Raw genomic sequence first — 12,272 nt, forward strand, 5'->3', positions numbered from 1 at the left:
TCTCTTCATATAAACTTGAATTGCAATTTGTAACCACTGTACACGTATCATGACATTTTGTTTTATTGTACCAATAATTGCATTAAAATCGAAAATGATGAAATACACAATTTCTTGGTGCGACTTCCCTGCTTTTTGCTGAGCCAGTGAAATTGCATCCGATTGAACTGATTGCCGTTTGCTGAAGTCGCGGGATTGGACTATTGTGTTTGTGTGAACTGTTGAACGTCACAATAACTCCTTGTGACAATTTTTAGCTGTGATAAATTCCTACCGTGGAATTTACTCCTAACACTCGAACTATCAGTGGAGAATATCCTTCTTACTCTGGATATATTCTGCGCCACCGAATACGATTACTGCACAACATTTCGTGTAGTGGGATTATTGGACCCCCAATTTAGTGAGTCTGTTCCATTCACTTGTTCATTTCTTATTGCCATTTGTTGTTTCCAATCTGATATTTTGATTGTATATTTTATTGAACACGCATACTTAGGTCCTTGTCCGCTACAATTTCTCGTCCATTTGACTGTCTGGGCACCGGCTCGCTTGGCTACAGCGTTTCATCATACTTACGGTTTTATGGACGCAAGAAGGCATGAATTTTGCCTGCATTAGGCACCCTGATTGATACCAAGCCTTTTGTTGGATGGCGAGCTATCTTGGAGGATAAAATCAGCCGGATGCGTGACGCCATTGTCTTGCACGCAATCACCTTCATGTTTGATCGGATTACGAATCACAACTCTTAGATTATTCGCATCTTTCGTGTGGAGGTGGTGCAGATTCTGAAACTGCTGCCTGACATGAGGTATTTTGTGTCGTTCTATTGGCTTATGTCTCCTGTTTAAGCTGATATGGAGAATATTTAGAGCCATCCAATGCCTTCGATTGGATGGCCCGTTAGAATCACTTGTTTCAACTTAAATCAACTTGCAGAAATCGAACAAATGACCGACCGTATTTTTTTCTTTGACGCATGACGCTCATAAAAATTATTACCTCTAGCAAACACTCAGGTAAAACTTGTTGCGCGCAGATGTCTTCATAGAAGCGTTTATCCTAAGGCGGAAAGTCACATCAGCCGAAGTTATTTAAGCTGAAACTATGGGATTTTCGAAGTTACAAATTCTACGTAGGGCTAGTTTTATCTATTAACACGTTTAAGTGATGTGTTGCTCATTGCATTTTGTTGAAATGGACAAACTTTCAAGGTCATCGGCTCCCACAGATTCATATTTATTATCGCCTGACCTAAAGCTCTCACTTAGATGTGCTGGTCGGGTTTGCGTGCTGCAGTGATCCCGGGTGCTACAGCGCATTTAAATGCGTTTCGCAAGTTGCAACCATGCCAGGAAAACCCAACGGTAGCCGCCAGACGATGAGCAGCGACGGGGCTGCCCTCTTCCTCCTTTCCTCTTACCTTCGTCATTGACACGAGTATGAAGGACTCACTGTCAGCCTCTCATGTCCGTGGGGTCAGGGCGTCCGCTCACAGGCACAGAGTATGCATACGCATAGCTCTTCTTGGAACTGACGCTGCGGTGATGCAAACAATACCAATAATTCCGCTACGCATAGCTCTTCTTGGAACTGACGCTGTGGTAATGCAAACAATACCAATAATTCCGCTTCACGGATCGGCATGCGCTTCACACCTGCGAAGTATAAAGTGCTACCGCAAGACTGGATGGGTCCGAACCCTAGTCCCATGCCTGAGGATTAACCGATTGCTGTAGTAGACAAATTTGTTTACCTGGGCAGCTGTATCAGTACAGGTGGCCTCGCGGAAGATGATACTTCCATCCAGATGGGGATGGCTGCAGCAGCTTCCATGAACTTACATCAACTGTGGCGTAAGCATAGCATCAGCTTATCCGTCAGGGGTCGAATTCACAGTGCTGTGGTGCGCTCCACAATACTATGCAGAACAGAACCCTGGCCGCTGCGAGCCGAGGACGTCAAAAAACTTTCAGTGCCTGATCAACGATGCCTTCGGAGCATTGCCCGGATCTGGTGGGAACACCGGATCGGCCAGGCCTAATAATGTCGAATGGCGTTCGGGAGAAATAGATCACTCTCGATAGTTGAACTGATCACACTGCATTGATTGCGCTGGCTTGACAACGTGCTGCGTGTGCCAGTCGACCGACTTCCTCCTTTTGCATGACCACGTGAAGGCAGGAAGTGAGCAACATGTGGCCAAAAAATGACTTGGCAGCGAAGTATAAAGTCTATTACCAGCAAAATCAGCAGCTCTGGTCATTACCGTCTTCCTGGATGGGGACCTCGAGACCGGCCAAATCAAGGGTTGGAGACATCGCCAGACATGTCCCAGTTGCGCTCTCAGTGACGCCCGTGTATCCAAGTTATTGCCTCCATTGCATAGCTCCCTTCCGAATTCCCCTCTTAACGGTCCACTGACTGTAGTACTTTATAATCAGCCGCCTCCAAAGCGGAGCTACTTACCCCGCCTCTTCAAACCATCGATGAGCGAAGCTGTGGTAACTACAACCACTGTACGTCAAGTACGCGGATTTTACTGCTGAAATTGATGATGATTTCACCGCTGGTTTACGAGGTAAAACATAAAATCAAACTCCAACATATTTTAGAGCCCTGCAATGTTTTTCACGAGTGGGTTAACATCTACCGAATGTCCAGTGAAAATTTCTTTCAGGAATAACGTCTGCATGTTTAATACCCTAGGACGTAACGAATTACATAAGTTTGTTCAGTACACTTTGGCACAACATAGTTTTTCGGAAGCTCACCTTTTGTTCAACATAATGGTGTATTGGTAATAACAACGTGTAGTTCTGATGCAAATATACACCTCTGCGGATGATCCACACTTTGGGATATGCACAAGTAACCAGCAGACAACGCATCGTTATGAGATATCTGCGTGATACTGATCAACACGACACTATCTTTCCCGTTGGAAACAATCACGCTTGATAACTGTATTACGTCATAAAACTCAACTTCTTTGACGGAAAATAAGGTTGACCATTGCCCGCCATCATGATGGCTACACGCGCTGTTGCATTCATTTGCTGCTTATCGTAACTGCTAATCAATCGTCCACTTGGGAGGATGAGCATGAGGCCTCATCTACTTACAGTAACTCAATCCGATGGACAAAGACGGCCCGTCATACTCATAACTGTACGATAAGGCATTTAACCCGGCCACCTATCGTAACTGCTTGGCTCGTGCCTAAGTGCGGCGCTGACTATGAGGCCTCAACCAAACACGGTAAACTAATCCATTGGCCAACAATTGCTCTCTTATTCAGGTATCCAATAAGGTCACATTTCTCTCGCAACGGAGCAGAGAGATCGAGGTGAATATATCAGCCTCCGAGGCCTTGCTTTCTGTAGGCTTCCCGCTCTATGGCCCATCACTCTTCCGTTCAATGTTGACGTCGAGGAAATTTAACTCTCCGTTTTGTTCTGACTGGGTAATTATAATAGTATTAGTATGAACCGATATGAAACTGCCAAGCACAGTTGTTGCGCTGATAGTCTCTTTGACGCGTTAGATGCGTCCAGAATGTGAATTTTGCAATGACTGCGTCTGATTTTGTAGTTCCAAGTTTGGTCATGACAAATCCACCAAAACTGGACCAGAAAGAGGTCCCGTCGCGACTCCATTCTTCTGTCGACATATCTGATTGTTAGACGTAAACTGAACATTGTAGCAGCAGTTACTTAAGATTAGAGATGTGAATACCATTATCTTTACCCGTTCTCCTTAACGAGCCATGAAAGTAATCCATTGTTCCAATGAGTGGTACAAGTTATCAAATATCTTTCCTACTTATGGTAAGAACGAGGCCAGTGTCCATGCAGGCCGATAAATATTGGGTCTCAACAATGCACAGTAACCTGTTCTAATGATTAACAGCGGTCTATCATACCCGCTGTTGCTTGCCTTTTCTGCTATAACAGACACTAGGCCAGTATCTATGCCGGCCAATGTATATTAGGGCTTTTCTCTGCGTGACAAACTAACTTAACGGACAACAACGGTCTTAATACTCATACATATTGTTCGTCCGCCAAACCCGCCAAACCACACTTCACGAATTACGTTTCCACTTATTGGTAGGATCGGCAAAAACGCCAGATGAAGTGGACCATTCTCTCGTTCTTGGGTAGCCACTTTCACCCAATGGGATTTCTGGAAGAAAAAATATTCATAACCGATTACAACTTAATAATAATATAACTAATATTTATTCCCAACTGGTGGGTGTAGTGCCATTCTCGGCAATATTACTGGAAGACACAAGCGAACGAAGCTGTAGAGGCTAACTCACTGAGTTTTCAATAAATCTCGTAGTCCATAATGCCCCCTGGGTGCCCACACTGGGGTTGGAGTCTTGCTTTTATCAGGGTTGACTTATTGCAAGCCTAATCGGTCCCATTTGCAATAATGAGGAGTCCGAACGCACAACGATGATGAGATAGCAGGATTCAGCGGCCACATGCATTAACGAACCCCGCGAAATAAGAGCTAAAGAAGGGTTTATACAAGTCTATCTTAAGATCAAGCGGTATAGACTTAAGCCTTAAGATGCACGTCTTCACACGTGGAAGTACCAGTAGCAAAGGTCCAGTGAGCGAGTGGGTTCGTGGTGTCAAATCTGCTTATTTTGCTCACTCAATCCCAACTTCATTCAACTTCTAGTCTCCAATACCGATGCCTTGTAGCTTCATGCAAGTCACAGCTCCGTTGTTTTCATCATGAATCGTGACCATTCTGTGTTAATCCGCAGTAGCAGTGTCACAAGCTAGGGTCTCTTTTTTGGAAACCGATTATAAGCTTCAGTGCGTGTTCTGATGAAAACACCTTTGTGATCTTCAGCACCAAGTTTTATTTAAAAAAGAGTTTTCACCTCCCATGCATGATTTGAAGGTCTCTTGCTATTTCAAGCTAGTTTGAGGCCCGTTCCCAGTCTGCCATATAAGCTTACGCCTCACTCTACCCATCATTTATACAGAAGTATTATCGCACATCTCTATTTCTACAGCCATGTCTACAATACCCGAATAGATGAGCCACTAAAACTAGTACTTCTGGCATGATCCAGCTGTCCGTGACCGCGATGGTGATCTCGCCTGAGAGTGCAAGATTTATTACATCTTATAGTCCAGGAACAAATATCCTTCAACCGAAATCCAAGTGACACATCGCCAGAATGCCAAAACCCCACTTTTGTCCACCAGATGGTCGTTGGCATTGACTCCACATAATCCATGCTCACAGTTCGCCTTACCTGCCCATCCACACTTGTCCTACTTGATTGGCATTTTAGTCATGATCCAGTCCCAAGTATCTGCCAACCGTCTACGTACCATATTCACCCCTTCCCCACCTCCTCTCCCCAGTGATGCAAAAGAATGAATGATTGATAACGGTCACCTCAACTGCATGCCCTTCCTCAAAAGACATTGTGCTCTATGCTGAGTCCCAACACGCCTTTCACAAAGGAAGAAAGGAGGAAGCTAAATTGGAAGCAAATTTTGTCGAACCGTGACGCTGGTCCAGACTCATCCTGAATGTAGCATAGATCTCGGTCAGTCCCCCTATTGATTCAAAAATTCATTGGTACGATAGCTACAAATGCTAAGAAGGACTCAAGAATATGCGCATAATGAGTCCTTCTACGTAACTTGTTTCGCAAAGGCTCTACGGTTTTCTTTAGGTGGTTGCTGTCCTACTTGAAAGGCACTTCATCGTCCAAACACACAACGCTAACGGGCAACTCACGTTTTTTTCCAATTTATGGTTCACACTTGATCCTAAATACACCCGTAGAACCCAAGCAACTACACGCCGCACCCCAAATGGGCCTAAGAGTATCCTTGATCCATGCTGGTCTTAATTTGTCACGACTCATGAGCTATTCAAATCTACCCTAACTGGCTCACCCAGAATGTTCATGTACGATGCTGTTCACGGACCCAAATATGACGTAGCGATGGGAGTGACCTAACTGTCATGCTGGCCTGTCCATAGTCCAACATATTCCTGCCATTCCGCTGCCAGGCGCCGTACGCCCCAATCCATTGAGTTTGCGCGATAACTTCGAAGAATTGACCAACTTATTGTACATTCCACTCGTTTCGCCTATGAACCCACTATTATTTCAGCGGAACTTTCAAAGAGTCAGCATACAAATAAATTGAAACCCCAGCGTGCACCCGACATCGTGTGCTTCTGTCACTGAAAAAACGCTAGTTGTAAGAAATTTCTTGGTTTTGGCTGTCGTGACGCCTTTCCGCATTCCACCGACCGCGAACAGTTAATTAATGTTATAAGAAATCGCGAATAGCGGAAACAGGTGGCTTACTTAAATGTACGAAACTTTCAGATAGTTTTGCAGCTGAAACAATATACTGAACATCCTAGTAGCTACATGGCCCCCGTGGCTGCAAAATATGTGGAGACGCCACTGCTGTAACTAATTTTTGCCCAATACCTGCTATTACAATTTCAGACTGTGGAAGCCACACTTACCATTGCCGAAAAATTCGCGCAAGTTTGTTGTTAAACGGTACAGCGTTTCATTATAAATCGGGAATATGCCAGAATGACCAAGACGTCGATCATAGCGGACAGCTAAACCTAGCTGGCTGACGCACACGAATAACCTGTAGCTAGGTTCCAAGAAGACGTCGATCATAGCGGACAGCTAAACGAACCTAGCTGACGCACACGAATAACCTGTAGCTAGGGTTCCAAGAAGCCTAATCGATCAGCCACAGTCAACGCACGTTAATCGTATTGGACAGCGCCAGTCCATCAGTACCGGGGAAAAGGTTCGAATTAGTGGACAGTTTGGTCGTTTTGTGTGAATGGATGCGTCCCGTCGGGAAGCGTATCGCCTGCATGGCGCGGATTGTTCATTGAGTTATTTATGTACTGAAATGAGAGAAACGTACATGTTGTGTCATCGAAATATCACTATGAGGCAGGCGGTTGACAGACGGGAGAAATACTCATCATATAATAGAAGCACCTCGCCGGCCACAATGCGTAGATGCTTGTTTGCACACAAAGCCATCTTCAGTGGCTATTTCGCATGCTGAATTACTGTTTCCCTCAAGAAATACAAGACCTACCTAACTTGCATGAGGTTGCATTAACAAGCAAATTGTTTGGGCGGAAAAGTCGCATGAAATCATCTTTGTTTCTTTCCTCTAGGTGACACTCTACAGCGTACTCATAGTAGTCAGAAATTTACCCACGACTCTCGAATAGTTTCTCCTCTGTTTCTCTGTGAACCTATCTTTGAGATAGGCTGGAAGGGTATCACCACACAGCAGGTAAGTCTCACCATCACAACAGTGATGTCACACGCTAGCCTGTGCACATCGGTGGTCATAGATGGTAGTCAGCCAGTCAAAAATCTCCCAAAAGCCCAAGTCTCTGTCCCTAGACAAACATTTGGATTGATATGCAGTATCCTTGACCACTAACGACAGGCGGTCAGTTGCTGACATTAAGCCATGACGCAGCAGTATTTTCCCTGAAAGATTAATTGCGCAACATGGCTGTGGCCCTTCTAAGCTTCAGCCCCTGAAGCTTATCCACCAATCAGGTTGTTTGTTTACGTAGGTTGTCCAAAGTTGTAGGTGGTGGTTCGGGAATAAGTGTAAAGTGTAAGGCTTTTCCCGGTAGGTTGTAAATTGACAGCAACTGTTGGTGAATTGGGAAACAAGCTAAGAAAGATCCATAAGGAATACTTCTTACTGTTTGGAACCGGCTGATCTTGAAACACACAGAACAATTAGATGCAAAGGAGCTAAATCAAACGAACTATAAATTAGTTAACGCAGGCTGACCCTACCTCATCCTAATACTAAAATGGAGCAGCCTTGGCGTTTTGCAGAAAAAAACATTGTGCATCCAAGATGCTGCGGGACTAACCGAACAGCTGATAAACTAGACAGGTGTCACATGCGGGCTGCGGACCAAAAGAACTCATCTTTTGGCCGTTCAGAATCTCAGCTAACTTGGATCCGACATCTGCAGCTCGATGATTCTTGCTCCTTACGAAGCTTTCAGCGGAACCTTGTGGGATATTCTGATATAGTAAGCGACGCGAACGGCAAGGATCGACAAAGAAGTTTCACTACCGATAGTAAACCATAACAGTTGATGGCAAAACAAAACCATATTGACAATTTCGACCAAGCAACCCCAAGTAATTTGACAGCAGCAACAAAAGTCGTTTGAAAAAGTTCAAATGAGGCCTGTCGATGGACTCAGCAATAATATTTGAGTCTCCAGCTACTTTTACTAATGCCGCTACCAGCTCTGTTGCTGAATTTACTTGCGACTTTCAATTTGGGTGACCTTTCAATGTTTGCCTTCAGAAATATGAGGGCATGCTTGAAACCGACCTTGATGATGCACGAAAACCTTGACTGTTGCCGAAAAAACTGGGGACAGCTCAACATGATCGGTTCAAAAATTTTACGCTGCCCGAACTACCTCGTGGCCTTGGCTTCGCAAATGCCGCAAATGCCCAAGCTTACGGTGAGCAAAGTCCCTTGTTCTACATATTTCGCAGGATCATCAAAACGGATGCTAAGTACCTCATCACGGATGCCGGAGCTTCTAGCTCATCACTATAAACCAGGAGCAATTTAGGTGCTTTTTTGCCTGTCTTCATCACCGCATGCTCTAATGTTCGGCTAGTGAATTGAATTGAATAGAATTCAAAATTGACGTTTAACTGTTTGAACATTTCCACTTCTCTTAGCATGACATTGTGTGCAAGCGAACATTCAAAAAGCAATTACCGTAGATTCTAAGTACACGGATGTATTCTTTGCATCCGGGCGAACAAGTCCGCTCTGTAACGGGTAGGCGAACAACCGAATCAAATGTCAGGTCATCTCGCCAACACCTTCTTGATGTACTGGAGAATAAACACACACGCGTGCAAATCATTGGACCATCATCCAATCAGCCACTACAGATACACAGGAGTTTGGTGACGGATTTGCGAACAGGCACGCACACGCTCAAGCTCCTTGACACAGTTAAGCGGCTACTAGAGTCCTCTACCGCCATATTCAGCCAATTTCAAGTTGATTGCTTTCGAAAGTCTTTTACTCCCATGTCGATCAGCGTGAGCCACTTGACGAATCAGGTTTCAAACTTACATCCTCCTATCTGGAGTCCATCTTCATGTCGGCTCAGGTGTTTGTTTCGCATTTGGACAATGCTTCCTAGTTCTGGCATGGTGTAAATGATGGCGTATTATCCTTCCGTCTTCCAACATGTCGTTAAGGTTAAGGTTTGTCGATGTCACAAAACCACGGACTTATTTCTTAAAAGAATCCCTGAAATTTGATGTAAAATGGCCTAGGGACATCATATTGCGCGAGGTGGGCGTGCTTATCTGCGTCTTCCTTAATCAAACTACTTCCGTTTTTTACCCAAACCGGGAAACCCGGTGGTAGTATGGGGTCCGGCCTGTAAAAGAAAAAACTTGACTGGTCTTGTCTTTAGAATATCTGCGTTTTTTTAATCAATTCATTTTTCACCGTTGTTACCATGCCTTAAGTCAAGCCATTTGAAGCGGGATAGTATGGTGCTGTGGAAACATTTTATCGTATTGGTTTTCAAAAAATGGTGAATTCCCCACCTCGGAATGCCAGTACCTCACGGAAAACAATCGTATCAGGTACGCCGTGCGATGTTAAAGTGACAAACATTTTATCGTATTGGTTTTCAAAAAAATGGAGAATTCCTCACTCCGGAATGCCAGTACCTCACGGGAAACAATCGTATCAGGTACGCCGTACGATGTCAAAGTGATGCATAGTGTAAATTTGTCGGCACACCAGATGCGTGTCTAGTGGCCCCAGCATCTATCCACTTGGAATGCGCATCGACGATCGCAAGGAATAGATGACCAGCGACAAGGTCAAAATACTTTATATGTGCGTGCTTCACGGTCAAACCGGCATTGCTGCTGGCAAAGCCCTATTTTGCCGACATGCTTCACTATTTTACACCATCGGTTCCACACTGTTATCGATTGAAGGCCACCAAACATCATTTCGGACAAAGGCTTCACTCGCGTGTTACCCGAGTGACTTGAATGTAGTTCCTTTAGGGTTTCCGGACTTTGGTCTTTGAATCCTCACTACTGAATCCTATAGTAAAACTCCGTATTCCACTCTTGGCTCCTACGATCGTTCAGGGACCCATTTGATATACTTCGAACATCCTCCAGCCATTCACATAAAGGGATACAAAAGACTCATGGAATTTCTGGATCTCTTCTTGCCCCTTCTCGTAGTTCCGCGTCAGTGACGCGTAAATCATCAACCTAACTCATTAAATCTACCGGATCGGCCAATTTCGGTGTGTGAAATGGTACACCTCATAACGGTAGACGAATTAGGGCATCTACGGTGACATTCGCTTGTACGGGAGCGTGCTATGAACGATGCCGGCAGCATCAGGGTTTAAGGCCCAGCGTTGCATTCCAGGCGATGTCATTTGGGTTTATTTTCTCCGAGAATTCCATGTAAGAGATTGGGATGCGTATATATCGAACGTCTGTCCAAAAGGTAGTGAAAGAAACGTGTCACTCTGAACAAAGTCGCCGATGCCCCCGTGTTAGTTTGCGCGTACTTTCTTTTCGGCAGGCGGCGAGGAACGTGATGGGTGGGTACCTGGTTTGAGATTCCACGTTCTATCCCTCTACGATAGCAGGGCTCTCAAACCATGTGATGAAGCATCACGGGCAAGAACTACGTGTCGTGTTGACTTGAAATTGGCGAACACCGGAGGACCAGCAAGATTGTGCTTATTTAAACGTCTTTTCGTGTTTAGGCTTCTAATCCCCAGATGTAACAAGTAGTTTAGTGGGTATAAAGGCGTGATTACTTGGGAAATAAGATATCCATAAATTTTAATCATGCCTTAGAAAGATCTAAGCTCATGTGTGTACCCTAGTTTCAGTGCCTCTGACATTATATATTAAGTATAACATTTTCTCAGCTTAAGAAGCCAGATCTTTTGCATTGATGCGAAAACCCTAGGAGCCCACATGTTTAGCCAGTAAATTACACTTCTATTTATTTATTCGCAGTCCACAATCCTTTTTGAACGATGAAATACCACCTTCAACCGTTTCAAAGAATGCGCAGTTGGACATTTCGTTCTAAGTGATGCGTCAGGTGAACACGGCCAGTGGGAGTGGTTGCATGAAATACGTATTTCAGGGTTTCTGATCTTGTAAGTGGGTTTGCAAGGTCAGAATTTGTTTAGAACGCTGGTGCTGGGTGACACTTTTGGCGAGATGGCCATGTTTTTTCGACGATTTCAGACGGTTCACTTGCGCCAGCATTCCTTTGGATGAGCATAACTGTCTGCACAACGAAAACACTAAAATTATGGTCTAATACACGACTGCCGTAACTGATTCATTTCGGACGATGGACAAACCGCGCTGATGCCCCGATACGTTGCACAGTTTGTAACGTGGTGGCGTAGTTTTCTGCTGCTTTCAATGTCACCGCAGCATCGTAGGGTTTTTCGAAATGTAAGTTGTCTTCAGCAAGCAAACACTGTTGTATGCAAGCATTTTTCACATTAACTACCGAATGATGTCTGAGCATACCATTTGGAACGCTTTCGTAGTCGCAGTGCTCTGCAGTGTTCCCTAGTTCCGCTAAAAATCCGCAGTGGACTTGCCTTCCTTTTGTGCATTTGTATTGAAATCGAAGCGCTAAAAGTTTGAGGTTGAAGTGATTGGAAGCAACAGACACGAAGTGGTCGAATTCAGTAAAGGCGGAGCGACCAACTAGGTATAAACAAGGATGCTGTTGAACCGCGTATCGTGAGAAGCATATTCATTTTTTGCCTGCCACACATAACCTCGTTTGCAGTAAAGTGACAGTCCACCGTTTCCACGTACCGGTTCCAAAAACCTTCAATAGCGGAAAATTCCTCAAGCTTTCCGATGGACGAACCCACATTTGGTAGGGTGAGTTCGCCAGACCCGCCCCAGGAATATAAGTTCAAAATAAACAAGAAAGCATGCAAGTCAGAACACGGGTGCATTGTGCAAATGCGGCCAAACAAGTCCTCCTTGTAACAGATAAGCGAACAACTGAGCCACATGTCCAGTCGTTACTAACAGTTTTCTGATGTATTGACGGATGAGTATACGCGCGCAAACCATCGGACACGCGTCCATTCAGCAATCACAGATGCACACCAGCTTG

The sequence above is a fragment of the Opisthorchis viverrini genome, assembly GCF_000715545.1.
Source record: "Opisthorchis viverrini unplaced genomic scaffold opera_v5_52, whole genome shotgun sequence".
In the NCBI taxonomy this organism is placed as follows: Eukaryota; Metazoa; Platyhelminthes; class Trematoda; order Opisthorchiida; family Opisthorchiidae; genus Opisthorchis; species Opisthorchis viverrini.